Source organism: Grampus griseus, assembly GCF_964374135.1.
Source record: "Grampus griseus genome assembly, chromosome: 12".
Classification (NCBI taxonomy): domain Eukaryota; kingdom Metazoa; phylum Chordata; class Mammalia; order Artiodactyla; family Delphinidae; genus Grampus; species Grampus griseus.
Window position 1 is genome coordinate 73,840,125 of NC_139006.1, and position 18,363 is coordinate 73,858,487.

Genomic DNA, 18,363 nt, shown 5'->3' on the forward strand with positions numbered 1-18,363 from the left:
GATTGAGGAGGGAGCAAAAGGGGGGAGTTGCTGTGTCCCCTTCAGGACATACTTTCCAACATGAAGTCACTTTGCTTTGTTAACTGAGCAGTCAGGAAAACAGTGCTGTGTCTGGGAGTGGTCCCGGGAGCCTGAGCTGAGACTACTTCCTGAGGACGAAACTGTGGGTTCTCAAACACACGTGTGCACATGGTCCTGGTGGTGCAGAACAGCTTGGCAGGGGTGGGGGAGGTGTCTGCAGGGGGAGGGGAGGGGAGGCCAGGAGAGCCCAGCAGGCAGGCAGAAGGGGTCAGGCCTATAGAAGATGCGTGAGGGCCAAGTCCTTGGACCCCCCCCCCCAAACATCACCCTCGTCCTCTGCCCCTGCCCAGTCATTAACAGGGCTCGGGGGCAAAGGACAGGCTGTATGTCTGCAGGGGGAAAAAGGGGGAAAAACGAATCAAAATTCCAAAAAGGGAACCTACTTTCTATTTTGCAATAGTGCCAGTGGAACTCACTCCACTTGCCTGCCAAGATCCATCTGCACGAGGAAACAGACGTTCTCAGGGTCCCCGGGGACCTGTAAGCCAGCTGCCACGTGCAGCAAAGCTGTGACAGCAAAGCGAGACTTGAGCCTCTGCCTCTTGCTGCCTTAGCCTCCCCCACCCCCTAAAAAGAGGCAGCCTGCCAATGAACTGCTGGCAGGAGGAAGACATTTATTCAAATTTATTGTTTAAAAGACATCTGAGGAAAAAACAATCTTTTAATCTTTCTTCATAAACAGCTCTTTTTATAGCATATTTGGGTTAAGATCATAGTCAAAGTAACATGAAACGTGTTTGGTATTGACTTTCTCCTTAAGGTTGTTGAAGAGATGTCTGTGTCAGTTTTGTATCACTGGGTAACAGGGTACCCCAACACTTAGTGGCTTCAAGCAGCCACCCTTTTATTATCTGATACTTGGCTAAATCGGGAATTCTGGCAGGGCTCAGCTGGGTGGCTCTTCTGTTCCATGGGGCATCAGAGATCCTATGGTGTCACTCAACTGGTGGATGGGCTGGGCCAAGGGTCTGTGCCAACTTCACTCTCACGTTTGGTAGTTTAGCCTGGACCACTAGAAGCCTGGGCTCAGCTGGGACTTTTGACCAGAGCACCTACATGCGGCCTCTCCAGCATGGTGGGCTCAAATTCAACTTATGTGATGGATCTAGCCTCCAAGATCCATTGTCCCAGTGAATAAAGGGTGGGTCTTTTATGACCTTGCCTTGGAAGTCTCATAGCAGGGCTTCTGCTCTACTCCACTGACTGATACAATCACTAAGCCATCCAGATTCAAGGGGAGGGAACATAAACACCACTTCTCGGTGAAAAGAATTTCAAAGAACGTGATGCTACGTCTTAAAACCACCATACAATTGTTTCGGAATTTACCCACACAACACATGCTTGATTTTCTACCCTTCCGCCAGGTATCCAGTGGCCTGTGGTGCTCACAGGCCTCCCTGCCCACCTATTCCTCACTTAGCCAGTAATTATTAAGCATGTATTAGATATCCAGCAATGCACAAACGCTGGCAGGTATCAAAACAAATGACATGCTGCCTGTAATGGGCCAACAAGTGCTATGGCCAAGGTCATGGACATCTGTTCTTTGCCAGTCTAGCATCCAAACCTCCTCCTCTTTTGGAAATCATATTTCCATTTCCCAGTGGGGAATGATCCCGTCTCCCTCTTTCAGTTCATGTAACTGGGATGGGCACAAGACCTGGGCACTCAGAATTCATGAAAGGCCACTGGGACAAGGACCTCTGAGCAGCAGTGTCTAGATCAGCTACCCTCAGATCACACCACGCAGACTTCAGCCTGCTGTACTACGTGTAAGAGCATCGGCTCTAGCCCCACTGCTGCAATTCACCCCAAAGCGCCTCCTTCTTGGCCTGCTGAATTAAAGAACCTGGGAGAGGGCTTCCCTGGTGGCGCAGTGGTTGAGAGTCTGCCTGTCGATGCAGCGGACATGGGTTCGTGACCGGGTCTGGGAAGATCCCCTGTGCCGCGGAGCGGCTGGGCCCGTGAGCCATGGCCGCTGAGCCTGAGCGCCCGGAGCCTGTGCTCCGCAACGGGAGAGGCCGCAACAGTGAGAGACCCGCGTATCGCAAAAAAAAAAAAAACCTGGGAGAAAGAGTATGGCACCAAGACAACCTACAGTTGCCATCTTTTCCCACTAGGTGGCACCCCTGCATCAGAGAGGCTGAAATATGGGGTTTAACAAGGAAACAGACTAAAATTAAGACCCTTAAAATGAAGTATTGGTGGTTTGGATGGGAATCTTATAGAGTGAGAAGGTAATAGGAAATGTGGCACAGCAAAAATCTGGGTCAGCCACTACTCATTTAATTCCTTACTCTGTATTCAGCCCTGCATTGCCATCATTTGTACTTTGGATACAAACAGAACCGGACATGAACATCCACAAGAACTTACAAACCTCTTTAAGGTCCAGTAAGAGAATAACTAGCCTATGGCACAAAATTCAGTGCGTAGAGGGACAGTAGGAATCTCCACAGACTCGTGTTAGAAAAGCCATTCTAAGCTACTTGCTGACAGACAACAAAGGCCCCCCAAAGGTTGCAGGAGCACATCAGGGTCACAAGAGATATAACTCAGGGCTGGGAGTCAGGGAAGGGCCCTGGTGGACAGAGGTTCCAGGCTGTGACTTCACAGCTAGTAACGATTTTACCAACAAGAAGGGAACAGCGTGAACCAAGGAAGAGGATCACAAGGTTGAAGTTGGACGTTCACTCTTGAGGCTTGGCTTTGTACATTTTTTTTGAAATTGGCTTTAAGCATTCTATGCTCAAATAACTTAATCAGTAATTGGATGATTCAAAACAGCCTCCTTCTACCCTAAGTGCACCTCTAATTCATGCTTTGGGAGCTCACAGAGACAATGTCTTATAAAATCTAGTATATAACGAATAACCTACCATGATGGATGTAAACAGGTTCAAAGCAGTAAAGCACTCTGCAAGTATTTATGTTGTTATACAAGGATAACAATTTATTTTATTATTAAAAAGACTAAAACTTCCTCAGCCCCCTGTTGTTAGGCTAATGACCGATTAGCTGAAAATAACTACAGCTTAACTTCCCATCCTGTGCTCTCACATTTCTTCTCTCGATGATCCAATTTTCCCTCTAGGATCGTAGCTCTGAGAATTACTGCAGATCGTTTTTCCAAAGGTACATTAATTTTCTCTAGTTCAAATTCAGGCGTATTCTCTTGTTCCGTTATTTATTCCTTATAGCATTAATTTTTCCTCTTGCTGTTGAGCTCCTGTCCCCAATGAGAATGAAACACTTCTCTCGCCCTTAGCATCATCTGTACATTTCATTAAACTGGGTTTCCAGTCTCCTCTGGATCCCTGATATAGTTATTGAAGGACACTCAGCCAGCAAGAGCCCTTGAGGCAAAACACTGAGAGCAGTGCCTAAATTGTTAAGAGGTTAAGTAGCCAGGAGAATGAAGGGCAGCCAACCTATCCAAAGACAAGCTGTTTCTTCCTGTATTACACACACTCTTATGTAACTTAATTTAAAAAAAATCATTTTATGCATAAATTTTGTAGAGAAACATTGGATTTCTTTTATGGTATGAACATTCCTTCCACTTGATATGGGGCCCAAACAAAAATAAAATTTTTAATTGCACAAACACTAAAAGGAAGGGTCATATCTTGACTTAACCATAGGAAAACATTCATCAAGTTGTGAGATGAATATCCATGACCTTAAAGGAGACAGTCAATGTGGGAAATAACAGGCCCGGCAGATGTGTCTGCAAAATCAGAGGACTTGTAGTAAATGCATGACAAAAAAATGAAGGACTCCCCGGTAATTCGGGTCTCAATAGCCTGAACACACTAGGGAAATGAACCCAACTGTGAAGTACAATCTAGAACTTTATAGGCTAAAGCTCAAACTGAAGTCAAATACAGTCCACTCTTGAACAATTTGGGTTTGAACTGCATGGGTCCACTTAGACATGGTTAGTTTCCAACAGTAAATACTACAGTACTACACAGTCCATGGCTGGTTGAATCCACAGATGCAGAGGAACCGCAGATACAGAGGGCTGACCATTAGTTATATGTGGATTAATACACACACACCGTTCTTTGTTCAAGGATCAACTATACTGTCATGTTGCAAAATGGTAACAGGGCCCTCAAAGATTACACTCTCAGTCAAAGGATATGCTAGGGAAAACCCGCTGAGCAGCAAAAGAAAGCAACAAGGAAACTTCTTTGGGCCTCAACTCAAGTAGAACAAAAAGGCCTCCCCGCTGTGAATCCGTAACCACAGATCTGTGTTCAGAGCTTCAGGGTTTACATGTAACCTAACTGCATGATAATGGGATCCCCAAAGCTGAAGACTAACTGAAGTGGTCCCAATTCAAAAGGTACTTCAGAGTACTTGGCAGAACCCAACCCAAGTCTCAATGGAGGAGCAAACCTTCAAAAAGGCCAGGCCTTTCAGGATTCCTGCAGCTGATGATGGCTAAATATGAGTTCACAAGGAAAAAAAATTACAAAATGTTGAGGAAACAAAACTCCCTGAGCCAGAGTCAGGAAAGAAAAAACCCAAAACCAAAACAAACCAAATGAAGATTTAGAAAACCCACTGGTATCAATATGACTCTTCAAATGATAAAACCAAATTAAAATGGAAGACAGGTTAAGAGACAGGAGGTCTATGAGAATGAGAAGGTCCAACATACACCTAATTAGAAATCCAAAAGAAAGAACAGAAAAACAGTCAGCATTTGAAGAGATAACAGCTGAGAATTCCCCAGAATTGATGAAAGACAGAATGCTCAGATTCTGAAAGCACAATTCATTCTAATTAGGGAAGGGAGGAAGAAAGAGAAGAGAGGGAGGCAGCTAGATACAGAATACTATAAAAATATAGAAAACAGAGATAGTTTATAGGTAGACAGAAAAGACAGACTACCTCAAAGCAGGGACAATTTGACATCAGACTTTAGCAACTATAAACGGGAGCCAGATTACAGTGAAATAACTTCCAAGTGCTGTTAGGAAATAACTATCAGTTTGGAATTGTGTATATAGCTGGCATTCAAGAAATAAAATAGGATTTTCAGCAAACCAAAAAGGAGAAAGTATGAACAGCACCATCACCAAAGGAATTGCCAAAGGATATATTTCATTAGAAAGGGCAATTATCTCCAAAGGGAGGTCCGAGATGCAATAAGGAAAAGTAAGCAAAGAAATGGATGGACATGGTGAAATCTAAGGAAATCAGCAACTAAATAGCTAGAATATTGATCAAAACTTACAGAAGGTATGGTCAAAATTATTCTAATAAAATATTGTATTATTGGCATTGACCAAAAAGTTCACTCAGGTTTTTCCCTAAGAGCTTCCCCAATATCTAGGAGAAAAAGGTATTTGTTAAAGATAGACTTGAAGGTCAGTGCGCATATTAAAAATTTAAGAGTAACTCACTTAATGACAAGAAGTGGAATGCTCAACTTCCTAAAAAGGAGGAAGAAAATATTTTTAGTTGAGAAACCCAAAGGAAAACAGGAAAACAAAAAGGCAGCAACAGCAAAGGAAAAATACAGCACAAAATGACATGGTAGAAATAATCTGTCACAGAAGTCCCAATAGATTTTATAAAAAATAAGATTCGATTTTAAAAACTAAACTCTAGCTTGTGCTGCTTAGAAAAGACATACTTAAAATATAAAGACATAGAAAAGAGAAGCAGGGTGGAAGAAGATGAAAAAAACAATATTAAAATCAGACAAAATAGACATTAAGGTAAAAACCATTTAGGATAAACAGATTCATTTTGATCTTGGCACTATGTAGAGAGGAGGAAAAAACAAAACTCTGTACATTTTAACCAGAGACCTGTCCTCAAACAGGTCTGCATGAAAAGAACACAACAATACGTATCTTATGAAGTGGTCTCAGGTCTAGGTATCTGGAGACGGGATCACAAATTCTCTCTGAAGGAAAACAACTTGATCCCAGGCCTTAAGAATTCCCACAGATGAAGATCCAAGGGACAAGAGCTCACAGTCAAAAATCACAAAACACAAAAGGAACCCACACAGAGGAAGACTTACCACACTCTGAAAATAAGAGCACTTGATATTTCAAGAAATAAGAGGCTTCTATCAACTATGATTAAGTATCAACATTTATAGAGAAAGAAAACAATACTTACCACTAACAGATCCTCACTAAATGAATTTCCAAAAGATGCACCTTTATCATCCCACATAAAAGGTCAGAGATACAAGAAGGAACTGTGAGCAGCCATGCTGAGTATATGTGGACATATCTAAACAAATACTGACTGCAAAAATTAACAGTAATGTCTAAGTCGTCTTGTCAGGGAGTAAGAATAGCATTTACATTCTAAGTGGTGATCTTCAAGTTATTTGAGAGGAGGGTGAAGATACTGATTACCTACGCAGGGTCTTAAATGTGCAAATAAATATCATTAATCCTTGGTGTGATGTCTCCTAATGATCAAATGTTTGTGTTCATTTTTCTCAGGGTAAAACTCTACAATGCAGAGTCTTCTGAAAAAAATTTTCAATAAATGCTAGAACTATTTAATTATGTGTAGCACTCTCAAATGATCAAGAATGGAGGCATGTAAAGAGTAACCTGCAAATGAAAGTCAAAGTTAAATCCCAGCAGCATATCTGAAATTTATAGATGCAATTATAAATCAAGTCTGTCTTACAAACAATATGAAGTAATCGTTATTTTTCATGTTTAGGATTTCCATCTTTAGGGCTATGTCTTCTTTCACATTTGTCTCACATTTTAATGTTTAATGACTGCATAGTTTTTTTTTTTTTTTTTTTTTTTGGCTGTATGCTGGTGTCTCACTGCTGTGGCCTCTCCCGTTGTGGAGCACAGGCTCCGGACGCGCAGGCTCAGCGGCCATGGCTCACGGACCCAGCCGCTCCGCGGCACGTGGGATCCTCCCGGACCGCACGAACCCGTGTCCCCTGCATCGGCAGGCGGACTCTCAACAACTGCGCCACCTGGGAAGCCCACTGCGTGATTTTTTAATCCAACAAAATTAAAATTAGCAGATGTTTCACTAAAATAAAACACAGAATAGAACTAGTAGAAAGAAAAAAAAGATAATTGATCAATTACTGAGAGAGGTGTGTTAATCTCAGTCAATCCAAAAGAAAGTAAAAAAGAAAAACAAGCAGCAGCAGGACAAGCAGAACACAAAATTAGACTTTGGATATTAAACCAAAGAAGTAGAAGGGAGGAAAAATTAAATGAAAAAAATTTTAAGCACAGTTTTTAGAAAGAAATTAGGCAAAACTTGGACAGAGAATGAGCAAACAAAAGATAGAAAATAAATACTGGGAATGAAAAATGGGGCATAAATTCAGATGCAGCAAAGATTTAAAAAATAAGAATATAATGAATTTCATGCCTATAAATTTTAAAACTGAGCAACTCATGGAAACAAATTCCTAGAGAAATACAACTTAATAAAAGTGATTCAAGAGGAAATAGAATACCTGAATATTTCTATAACCATTCAATAAGTTAACGCCAACTTAAAATGGGTCACAAAATAAAAACCAGGCCCAGATGGCTTTCCAGGAAAGTTTGACCAAAGATGCAAGGAACAGATAATTCCAATTTACACGAACTCTTCCAGATAAGAGGAAAAGAGGGAACAATTTCCAACTAACATTATAAGGCTGGCATAACCTGGATAATAAAACCAAACAAGGACACCAGGAGAAAAGAAAATTACAGGGAAATCTTAAGAGCATGATGCAAAAATATTAAAGTGAATCTAGCAATGTACCACAAATGTAAGGCATCATGAACAAGATGGGTTTATCCTAGGAATATAGGGTTTGTTTAAAATTAGGAAGTTGATTATCTCACAACCTTAACAATATAAAAGAGAAAAAAAACTCCCGGACTTCCCTGGTGGCACCGTGGTTAAGAATCCGCCTGCCAATGCAGGGGACACGGGTTGGAGCCCTGGTCTGGGAGGATCCCACATGCTGCGGAGCAACTAAGCCTGTGTGCCACAACTACTGAGTCTGCGTGCCACAACTTCTGAAGCCCATGTGCCACAACAAGAGAAGCCACCACAATGAAAAGCCCACGCACCACAACAAAGAGTAGCCCCTGCTGGCCGCAACTAAAGAAAGCCTGTGCTCAGCAACAAAGATCCAACACAGCCAAAAATAAAATAAATTAAAAAAAAAAAATTCTCAGAAGCATGAAGAAAACGTGATGAAATTCGACATCAATTCATAATTTCAAAACACTCTTAGCAAAGAAGGAATAGAATTATACTTTGCTAGAGAACACACACATTCCTTGCAAACAATATAGTTTATGGAGAAATGTCTAAAGCATTCCTCTTAAGTTCAGAAGCAGGATAAGGGTATCAACTTCCAATTATACTGCACATTGTACTAGAACAATGGTTCTTGAAATGTAGTCCCAGACCAGCATCAGCATCTCCAGAGATCTTGTTAAGAGATGCACATACTCTGGCCTCACCCCAGACCCACTGAATCAAACTCTGACAGTGAAGCCCAGAAATTTGTGTTTTAAGAAGTCCTTCAAGGAATTCTGATGCACAGTGAAGTTTAAGAACCACTATATTAGAGATTTTAAGTGAACCAATAAGGTAAAAAATATAAATGTATGAAAATATATAAATACATTGGAAAGGAAAGGAAAACAAGTCACTTGTAGATATGATCACTCTTATTTTAAAAAGTAATCTACAGATTATCACTGTTACAGGATACAAAAAATATAAATCTCAAATGTCAAGGAACAGAAAATAAAATTTAAAAAGGATTCCATTTGTAGTATTAAAAATTTTTGGAATATAATAAAAGACATAAGCTTTTTATAGAAATTTTCATTAAAAGGTATTAAGGAACTTACAAAAGAGTGGATAAATATACTATGTTCATGGACATGAAGACTCAATTTGCAAATAACTAATTTAAAAAATTTTGATTTTTACATTCAATTACTTTTGGTGGAACCTAAGCTGATTCTAAAAAAAAATTTTCTTTTTTTAAAGGAAATGCAAATAGCCGGGAAGAGCCAAAGCACTTCTGAAAAACAAGGTAGGGATAATTTTCTACCAGATATCAAGGTACATAAACCTATAGTAATCAAAAGTTTGATACTGGAGTGGAGAAACAGGTGAACAGAACAAAAAAATCAAGAGTCCAAAATCAGATACATGCACATGTTGAAAACTGATTTATGACTGATGGCATGGAAGATCAGATGAAGTATTAAATAAGGGAGGCTTGCACAACTGGTTTTCCATCAGGGGAAAATGCAGTTGGAGTTCTATCTTACACTGTACATAAAATCAATTCCAGGTGGGTTTGAGAAGGCAAAACTATAAAACATTAGGAGACAATGCAGGTGAATATTAAGACAAAAAGTACAAAAAGTATTTATGAATCAAAAGATTCATAAATTCAGTTATATTAAATTTACAAATATCTTTTCACCCAAAGACACCATAAAAAGTTTCTGTAGCACATAAACTGACAAAGTAGTAGTATTCAAAATCCATGAAGAATCAACTAGTAAAGGAAAAGCCACCTGGTAGCAAAATGGGTAAAGGGCATTTCACTGAGGAAACACGTATGACCTAACAACTCATGGAGAGATGCCCAACCTCATTAGGAATTAGAAATGCCCATTAAAACCACAAAGATACCATTTCACATCCACATGATAAAAACTTCAAAGTCAGACAACGCCTATTGTCCGGAAGGTATGAATCAATGAGAGCCCTCATCCATCACTGGTGGGAGTATAAACGGACACCATCACTGGAGAAAACAGGCACTCTCTAGCCAAGCTCACCAGCCCCCTTCCCCATGACTCTGCAGGTCCACTCTTGGGGACACCCTCTAGAAAAACTTACACGTGTACAACAGGAGACATTCCCAAGCACATTTATAGCAGCAGTGTTGTAAAAGCAAAAACCTAGGAACAAGCCATACGTCTATCAACAGTAGAATCAACTGTGATGTTCTCACACAATGGGAGACCATGCTGCAGTGAAAATGAGTCAATGGCATAGAAAAAAACTGATTCTTTAAAACACAATGTTGAAGGAATAAAGCAAGTCACAGGAGGAATACTGAAGGTAAATGTAGGAAAAAAAGGTCATCCTGTTAAAAAATTAGTGAGTTCGTGAATGGGTGTTCGGGTGGCACCAGTGCAGACTGCAAATTTACCTTCAATTGCTTTCCTTTCTGTCTTCTCCCAAGTGTCTTTTACTTGCTATTAAGCTCCAATATATTTCTCCAAAAAATCAGTTACCTAGGAGCCAGAGACCAGCCATGGCTTCTGACCTAGATGTGTTAATTTAAAGCATAGTTATAAAATAACTGGATGTATTCAAAATAGAAGACTTAGACCAACTCTTCTTGTTTACTTTTAATGGAGTTATTTATTTGCATGGAATCATTATCAAAGCCCTCTTTTTAGGACTGCATTCAAAGCCTGTGTGTGTGTGTATACACAAATAAATACTGGTGTGCGTTTTATATATCCAATTATTTCATGTTATTTATCCCTCTGTTATTATTTATCCTGTTCGAATTTTCATCAGATCTTAACTTAAATATGTGATTTTAATTTCAAACTGACCCTTGAGGTAAAGAAAACAAAACACCAGAGGCCATCAGAGCAAATTTTCTGCTGGTTTCAAAGCAATTTAAGTGGATCCTGAAAAGCGTCTCAAGTCATAGCAGCTGCTCTGGAAGCTTAGAACATTCCCAAGAGGGGGACACTCCAATGTTCCCAAGGCACAAGTCCTAATGCTTGGGGTGTAGGGTGTTCCCTGGTCAAGTTACTTAGGGAAACACTTTAATCCAGTTAACCAAGTTTCTAAACAGCAAGTCTTCTCAGAACCCTTAACGTGCTGAAGTGTACACCGAATGCCCAAATCAGGGATACAAGGAGTGCGTGCAAACAGACTGGACCATAGACCCTTACTCTCCCCCTATGAAACATCCCACGGGATGAGCCTTCTGCGGAACGTAATTTGAACACTGATCTAGATCATCTAAGGCAGGGGGTCCCCAACCCCCGAGCCTCGGACTGCTACTGGTCCGAAGCCTGTTAGGAACCAGGCCGCACAGCCAGTGAGCACTGGGCGAGCGAGCAAAGCTTCATCTGCCACTCCCCCATCGCTTGCCTTACCGCCTGAACCATCCCCGCCCCCATCAGAGGAAAAATTGTCTTCCAAGAAACCAGTCCCTGGTGCCAAAAAGGTTGGGGACCTCTGATCTAAGCAGTCTATTGACTGAACGTATCAAGTCTGCTGTTCCTATGATCTCTGGCTATATAAAGTACCCCTCCCAGACCCGATCATCCTAGCAAGCCGTTTTAACCTGTCCTCAAGTAAAGAAATGCATGCTCCAAAAAACACAATTTTTCCCATAGTTATTTTTTTTTAGAACCACCACACCCAGGAAAAGAGCAATTTGATTATGTAATTAAATGCCCATGTGGTTAATCCTTTCAAGGACCATTTGCCATTACAAAGAATTTACTAAATAAAAATGACTCTCTAATTGGTACAATGTGTGGGAAAAATGTTTCTGTGTACAGATGTCTCCCTGGTACCTCTTTTCCTCCCTCCATATGTATTATTGCTAACTCCAAGCTTGGGGGGCTGCTGGCAGTGGGGACAGAGACGCTTCATCCACCCCTCACCCCCCACCCCCGACAAAGGAATATCCTTGCCAATCCCTAAGTAGGAGTATCATTTACAAATGAATTAAAGCCCAGAGAAAAGACTTTCCCTGCTTCTCCCACAAGATATCAATGAAAAAATAGATATTATCTCAAATTATTGCTCTGAAGTCTGCTTTTTCTACTACATATGAAAAATGATAAGCAACAGGGATATATTACATAGCACAGGTCATCACAGCCACTATCTTGTAAGAACTTTTAATGCAGCCTAATCTGTAAAAATACTCAATCATTATGCTGTACACCTAAAACTAAAACAAGATGGCAAATCAACAATACTTCAGTAAAAAAAAAACAATGAAAAATTTTTTAACAAAACACTACTTTTGTTCCCAATGTAAGTCATCTGTTGGTTTAGAAATCCTAGGAATGTCACAGATACACATATGGCTTCTGAGAACCAGAATTTTATATCTGGATATTTCACACATGTGGTATTTGATAGCGTACGGAAAATGTCACGCCAATGCTGGACAAGTCCTTGTGCTTCTCAGCGAGCGAAAAATAGAGCAAGGTTTCAAAGCTACCCATTTCCTTCCAGAATCACTCCTGCAGAAGCCCTCAGCATACCCATAGTACTTCTTCCCAATCCAAAGGCATTCCCTTCTCCTAGACCCCCATCCCGCTGGGGTCCCTACTCTTGGCCATGGAAAGAGCAAGCCAGGTTAAGATGTTAAAATCAAACACTTTGTTTCAGATTGTCCATAAACTAGGACGCAGTCATCTGCGCAAAGACCCTTCCCCCCCTTATTCCAAGGAAGCTGTAGACACCCTATCCCACACCTACTAAGCGTTTTTTGTCTGTTTTTTTGGCTGTGCAGCATGTGGGATCTTAGTTCCCCAACCAGGGATCAAACCCATGCCCCCTGAAGTGGAAGCGAGGAGTCTTAACCACTGGACCGCCAGGGAAGTCCCAAATAAGTGGTTTTGAAACCAATCCATTTAGGTTTTGCCCACCACCTACCTTAAGGGTATCAAAAGACAGCAATATAAGAGGGATAGCGAGAATTTCTTTGAAGAAATGGGGTCCACCCCCTCCCTCCTCTTGCCTCAAACCAACTGAGAGGGGTTCCAGGGAACAACTTAAGTGCAACCACTGTCCACTGGAGTCTGTAAGGCATAGGGACTCATGCTGGAATCACAACATAAAAGCCTAAAAGGCTACCAAGACGGACGATCATTCTCAGAATTTATTGGTGCCAAGGAAGCGTGAGTTTCCTGTGGGCCAGATCTGGACATAGGCAAAGGAGCAGGCCTCGACTGTCCTGAGAAGGACCCCACCCTAGAGGACCGCCTGCAGGAAGAGGTGACCACAGCCAAGGAGTGGCCGAGAACTTGCTAAGAGGAGAAACTGCACGGTCACCTAGAGGAACACTGGCCAGTGCTCATGAGACAATGCTGAAGAGGGGGAGGGGGTGCAATGCAGGGAGACAGCTCAGAGCATCTAAGTCAAGACAGTAAGCTTTGGTTCTAGGGGGCTGGAAACCCTGGGAAATTAATGCAGAATTGCATGAGTATATGGCCAGCTCTTCAATAGCTCTGCGACCTAATGTGGTTTAGAACAACTGCCCTGAAGACATAATTATCCCACCCTAAAATCTCTCCGCAGAGGTTTCTGATGGGTCTTGTGTAGCAGTGATTTCAAAACTACCTCCTGATGAGGGCCTGGTGTGCAGCGAGTCTCTGCTGATTAGGTGCTGACCCATCCGCTTTAACCATCAGCCAAACTGCACACGGAACCACCAGCACTGTATGAACATGGAAAATTCAAGACGACGACCAGGGCCCTGCAGCATTTCCCCCTAGAAAGTCACTGAGCCCACGTTAACCCGTGAACACACACTGGGGACCACCAGCCTTCGAAAAAACAATGTGAAACAATGTGACAGGCTCTGATCGTTCTGTGGTCTATGGATGGGAGCATAAATTCCAAAAGAAATTTGCTGAGTTGATTTTATCCAATAATAGAAATAGCGACTAAAACAACAAATTGGTGCTGAGGCTAGACTCTTCAAAAAATATATAATAAAAATAAACCCTGGTAACAGTTTCCCAGACTCTCTTCTTTAATCCCTATTTACATTTGGTTTCATTTCTGCCTAAAAATATCCACCATGTATTCAGTAACAAAAAAATTACAGCCTTGAAATGGTCACAAAATGGAGTCTATTGAAAGTCATCCCCTACACAGCAAGATCCCTTCTGACCCACCTCCTAGAGAAGTGGAAATTAACACGAAAATAAACAAATGGGACCTAATGAAACTTAAAAGCTTTTGCACAGCAAAGGAAACCATAAACAAGACCAAAAGACAACCCTCAGAATGGGAGAAAATATTTGCAAATGAAGCAACTGACAAAGGATTAATATCCAAAATTTACAAGCAGCTCATGCAGCTCAATATTAAAAAAACAAACAACCCAATCCAAAAATGGGCAGAAGACCTAAATAGACATTTCTCCAAAGAAGATATACAGACGGCCAACAAATACATGAAAGAATGCTCAACATCATTAATCATTAGACAGATGCAAATCAAAACTACAATGAGATATCATCTCACACCAGTCAGAATGGCCATCATCAAAAAATCTACCAACAATAAATGCTGGAGAGGGTGTGGAGAAAAGGGAACCCTCTTGCACTGTTGGTGGGAATGTAAGTTGATACAGCCACTATGGAGAACACTATGGAGGTTCCTTAAAAAAACAAAAATAGAACTACCATATGACCCAGCAATCCCACTACTGGGCATATACCCTGAGAAAACCACAATTCAAAAAGAGTCATGTACCACAATGTTCACTGCACCTCTATTTACAATAGCCAGGAGATGGAAACAACCTAAGTGTCCATCATCGGATGAATGGATAAAGAAGATGTGGCACATATATACAATGGAATATTACTCAGCCATAAAAAGAAATGAAATTCAGTTATTTGTAGTCAGGTGGATGGACCTAGAGTCTGTCATACAGAGTGAAGTTAGTCAGAAAGAGAAAAACAAATACCATATGCTAACACATATATATGGAATTTAAAAAAAAAATGGTTCTGAAGAACCTAGGGGCAGGACAGGGATAAAGACACAGACGCAGGGAATGGACTTGAGGACATGGGGAGGGGGAAGGGTAAGCTGGGACAAAGTGAGAGAGTGGCATGAATTTATATATACTACCACATGTAAAACAGATAGCTAGTGGGAAGCAGCTGCATAGCACAGGGAGATCAGCTAGGTGCTTTGTGACCACCTAGAGGGGCGGGATAGGGAGGGTGGGAGGGAGGGAGACGCAAGAGGGAGGGGATATGGGGATATATGTATATGTATAGCTGATTCACTTTGTTATAAAGCAGAAACTAACACACCATTGTAAAGCAATTACACTCCTATAAAGAGGTTTTAAAAAGTCATCCCCAAATATAATTCCCTTATTATTTTAATGGCTCTACAATTAATGACATGAGAATGAATAGTCACCCTATATGGAAAAATGTAAGATTCAAAATATGTACATATGAGAGCAGTAATGAGAAATGTATACTCACACACATACACATTAAGACTAGAAGGCTAATCACTAAAACATCAATAATGCAACTATGGTTGACTTATTTTCATACTTTGGTAGGTTTTTGTATTTTCCAAATTTTCTACAATGAACATGTTCTTTTCCATCAGATTTTGTAATGACCCAGCTTAGTCTGCAGGACTTACTCCTAACAACTGTGCTGGCAGCAAACTCCCGTGTCTGTTCATTTCTTCTCTTTAAAAGGTTCTGGCCACTTTGCACAGTGAAGTCCAGAGTCAAAAAATAAACGCACGCGGGTTACAGACCTGTCCCCTCCACCTGTGAATGATGATCTCCGATTTATTAAAATATGCAATTTTCAACTAGATACTTAAGGACGGACAGAATTTTCACATGTTCTGTTCCCTGGTGCATATTTCAATTGTTTTCATGGAACAAACTGAACATAAGTTTGGTTCTGAATAAATAAAACAAGGCTTTTAAAACCTAAGGAGTTTTAAGTGAGTAAAAATTTCTTTAAAAAGTGTTCTCGGGCTTCCCTGGTGGCGCAGTGGTTTAGAGTCCGCCTGCCGATGCAGGGGACACGGGTTCGTGCCCCGGTCCGGGAAGATCCCACATGCAGCAGAGCGGCTGGGCCCGTGAGCCATGGCCGCTGAGCCTGCGCGTCCGGAGCCTGTGCTCTGCAATGGGAGAGGCCACAACAGTGAGAGGCCCGTGTACCGCAAAAAAAAAAAAAAAAAAAAAAAAAAGTGTTCTCACTGTGAGCATGTGAGAGAGACAGGGAGAGAGAAATCATGAATAAAAATTAAAGAATTTACTGGGTTACTCCCAAATGCTGAGAAGTATTTTAGATTTTGCACACACTGTCATCTCCAGACCATCTCAGAGCTACTAGATATAAGCAAGTATGAGCAAATTCCTACATCAAACTGACAAGGACGAACAAAGGTAAATAAGGCCAAACAGGAAGAACGCAGGAAGGACAGTGAAAACCCAGGGTGACTCATGTCAGGTCTCCCCATACAACACTAGGAACTGTGGGCCCTGACTGAGGACAGCTCACAAGACAGACCAAGTTAGAAGCCTGCTCAGCGAGTATGAAGCAGTGGGTACCACTCTCATCGCTCCCTCCCCTCAATCCAGTGATGGAGAAAAGAGAAGAACGGAGCCACACAGAACTGGCTGCTCGTCTTGAAGACCTGGGGATGCAAATGATTGGAGAACAGGTGGCTGGCCTCACAGAACCCTTGAGATGACCCAAGCTCAGATGTTTCTGGAACCCCTTGGCTGATGGTTTGTCAACCCAGGTATCAGCAGCTGGAACTGAACAACTTTTTGGTGCCTGTGAAGCAACTCAGCTCGCGATGGGGCAACCTCCAGCACAGCCCAGAACCTGGCTTTGAAAAGGGCCTGACAGTCAGGCTCTGTCTACTTTCCTCTCATCTCCCTTTACTTCTTCAACCATGTTCAGCTCCTCTGAGACGCCCAGGTTAGAGCTGTGAGAATCTCAGACTAATGGCTGGCATTGCTGGTACATCTGATCTCTCTCGACACAAATTAACTGCGGGAATTTCAAACACAGGGGAAGGGAGAGTGGTTGAGAAGTGGACCATTCAAAGTAATCTATCAAGACTTGGAGGGCGTTGTGCTAAATGAAGTAAGGCAGAGAAAGACAAATACTATATGGTATCACCTATATGCGGAACCTAAAAAATGCAACGAACTAGTGAATATAACAAAAAAGAAGCAGACTCACAGATATACAGAACAAACTAGTGGTTACCAAGGGGGAAGGGGAGAGGAGCAATATAGAGGTGGGGGGCTAACAGGTACAAACTATTAGGTATAAAATAAGCTACAAGGATATATTGTACAACGTGGGGAATATAGCCAATACTTTATAATAACTATGAATGGAGTATAACCTTTAAAAATTGTGAATCAGGGCTTCTCTGGTGGCACAGTGGTTGAGAATCTGCCTGCTAATGCAGGGGACACGGGTTCGAGCCCTGGTCTGGGAGGATCCCACATGCCACGGAGCAACTAGGCCCGTGAGCCACAACTACTGAGCCTGCGCATCTGGAGCCTGTGCTCCGCAACAAGAGAGGCCGCGATAGTGAGAGGCCCGTGCATCGCGATGAAGAGTGGCCCCCGCTTGCCACAACTAGAGAAAGCCCTCGCACAGAAACGAAAACCCAACACAGCAAAAATAATAAACTCCTACCCCCAACATCTTCTTTAACAAAAAAAAACAAAAAACTGTGAATCACTATATTGTACACCTGTAAGTTAATTATTGTACATCAAGTATACTTCAATAAGATAAATTTTAAAAAACCAAAATGATCTATCAAGCCAGTTGTTTTTTTTTTTATTTTATAAAGCTCAGTGTGTATTTCTAAGCCTGGACAGGAAGCAGCCCATGAAGTGCAGCACACGATTACTGTTTAGTTATTAAGACACAAGAAACTTCAGGAAACTTCTATCCCTCCCCCTTATCTTCCGGAGAAGAATGGCCTCCAGGAGATTGGTGCGGTGCCCCGTGGAACCTGGCAGTCGTGCCTCAGGGCTCGGCCCCGTCCAGTCCCTACTAGGACTTCCTCAGTCAGCTATACAAGCCCAGAAAACTCCCTCCATGTGTGCAGCGGCCCCAGGTGCAGTCAATGTTCCACACTGAAATGCGAGACAAATCCACACCCAGCTCTCCTCATTTATCAAATGGAAAAAGTCCTTTTTAAGTTCAGGCTTTCTGCAAAAGGGTGGCTACACTTACTAGAGCACTTTTGTTATTTTTTTAAACCAGCTTATTGAGAAATACTTGACATACCTCACTGTAAAAGTTTAAGGCGTACAGCATGACGGTTTGATTGATGTGTTGTCAAAAGATCGCAATAGGTCTACTTAACATCCATCATCTCATACAGCTTCAATAAAAAAAATTTCTCCTTGGGATGAGAACTCTTAACTGTATAATTTCCGATGTATCACACAGCAGTATTAACTATAGT

General features: G+C 41.6%; 1 protein-coding gene across 1 annotated transcript in view; it reads right to left on the reverse strand.

The window, feature by feature from the left end:
- Nucleotides 1-18,363, reverse strand: part of CCBE1 (collagen and calcium binding EGF domains 1) — a gene marked incomplete at its 5' end in the record, with an annotated part of 234,520 nt that overhangs the window by 176,191 nt on the left and 39,966 nt on the right. The gene's annotated exons all lie outside the window — the stretch shown is intronic.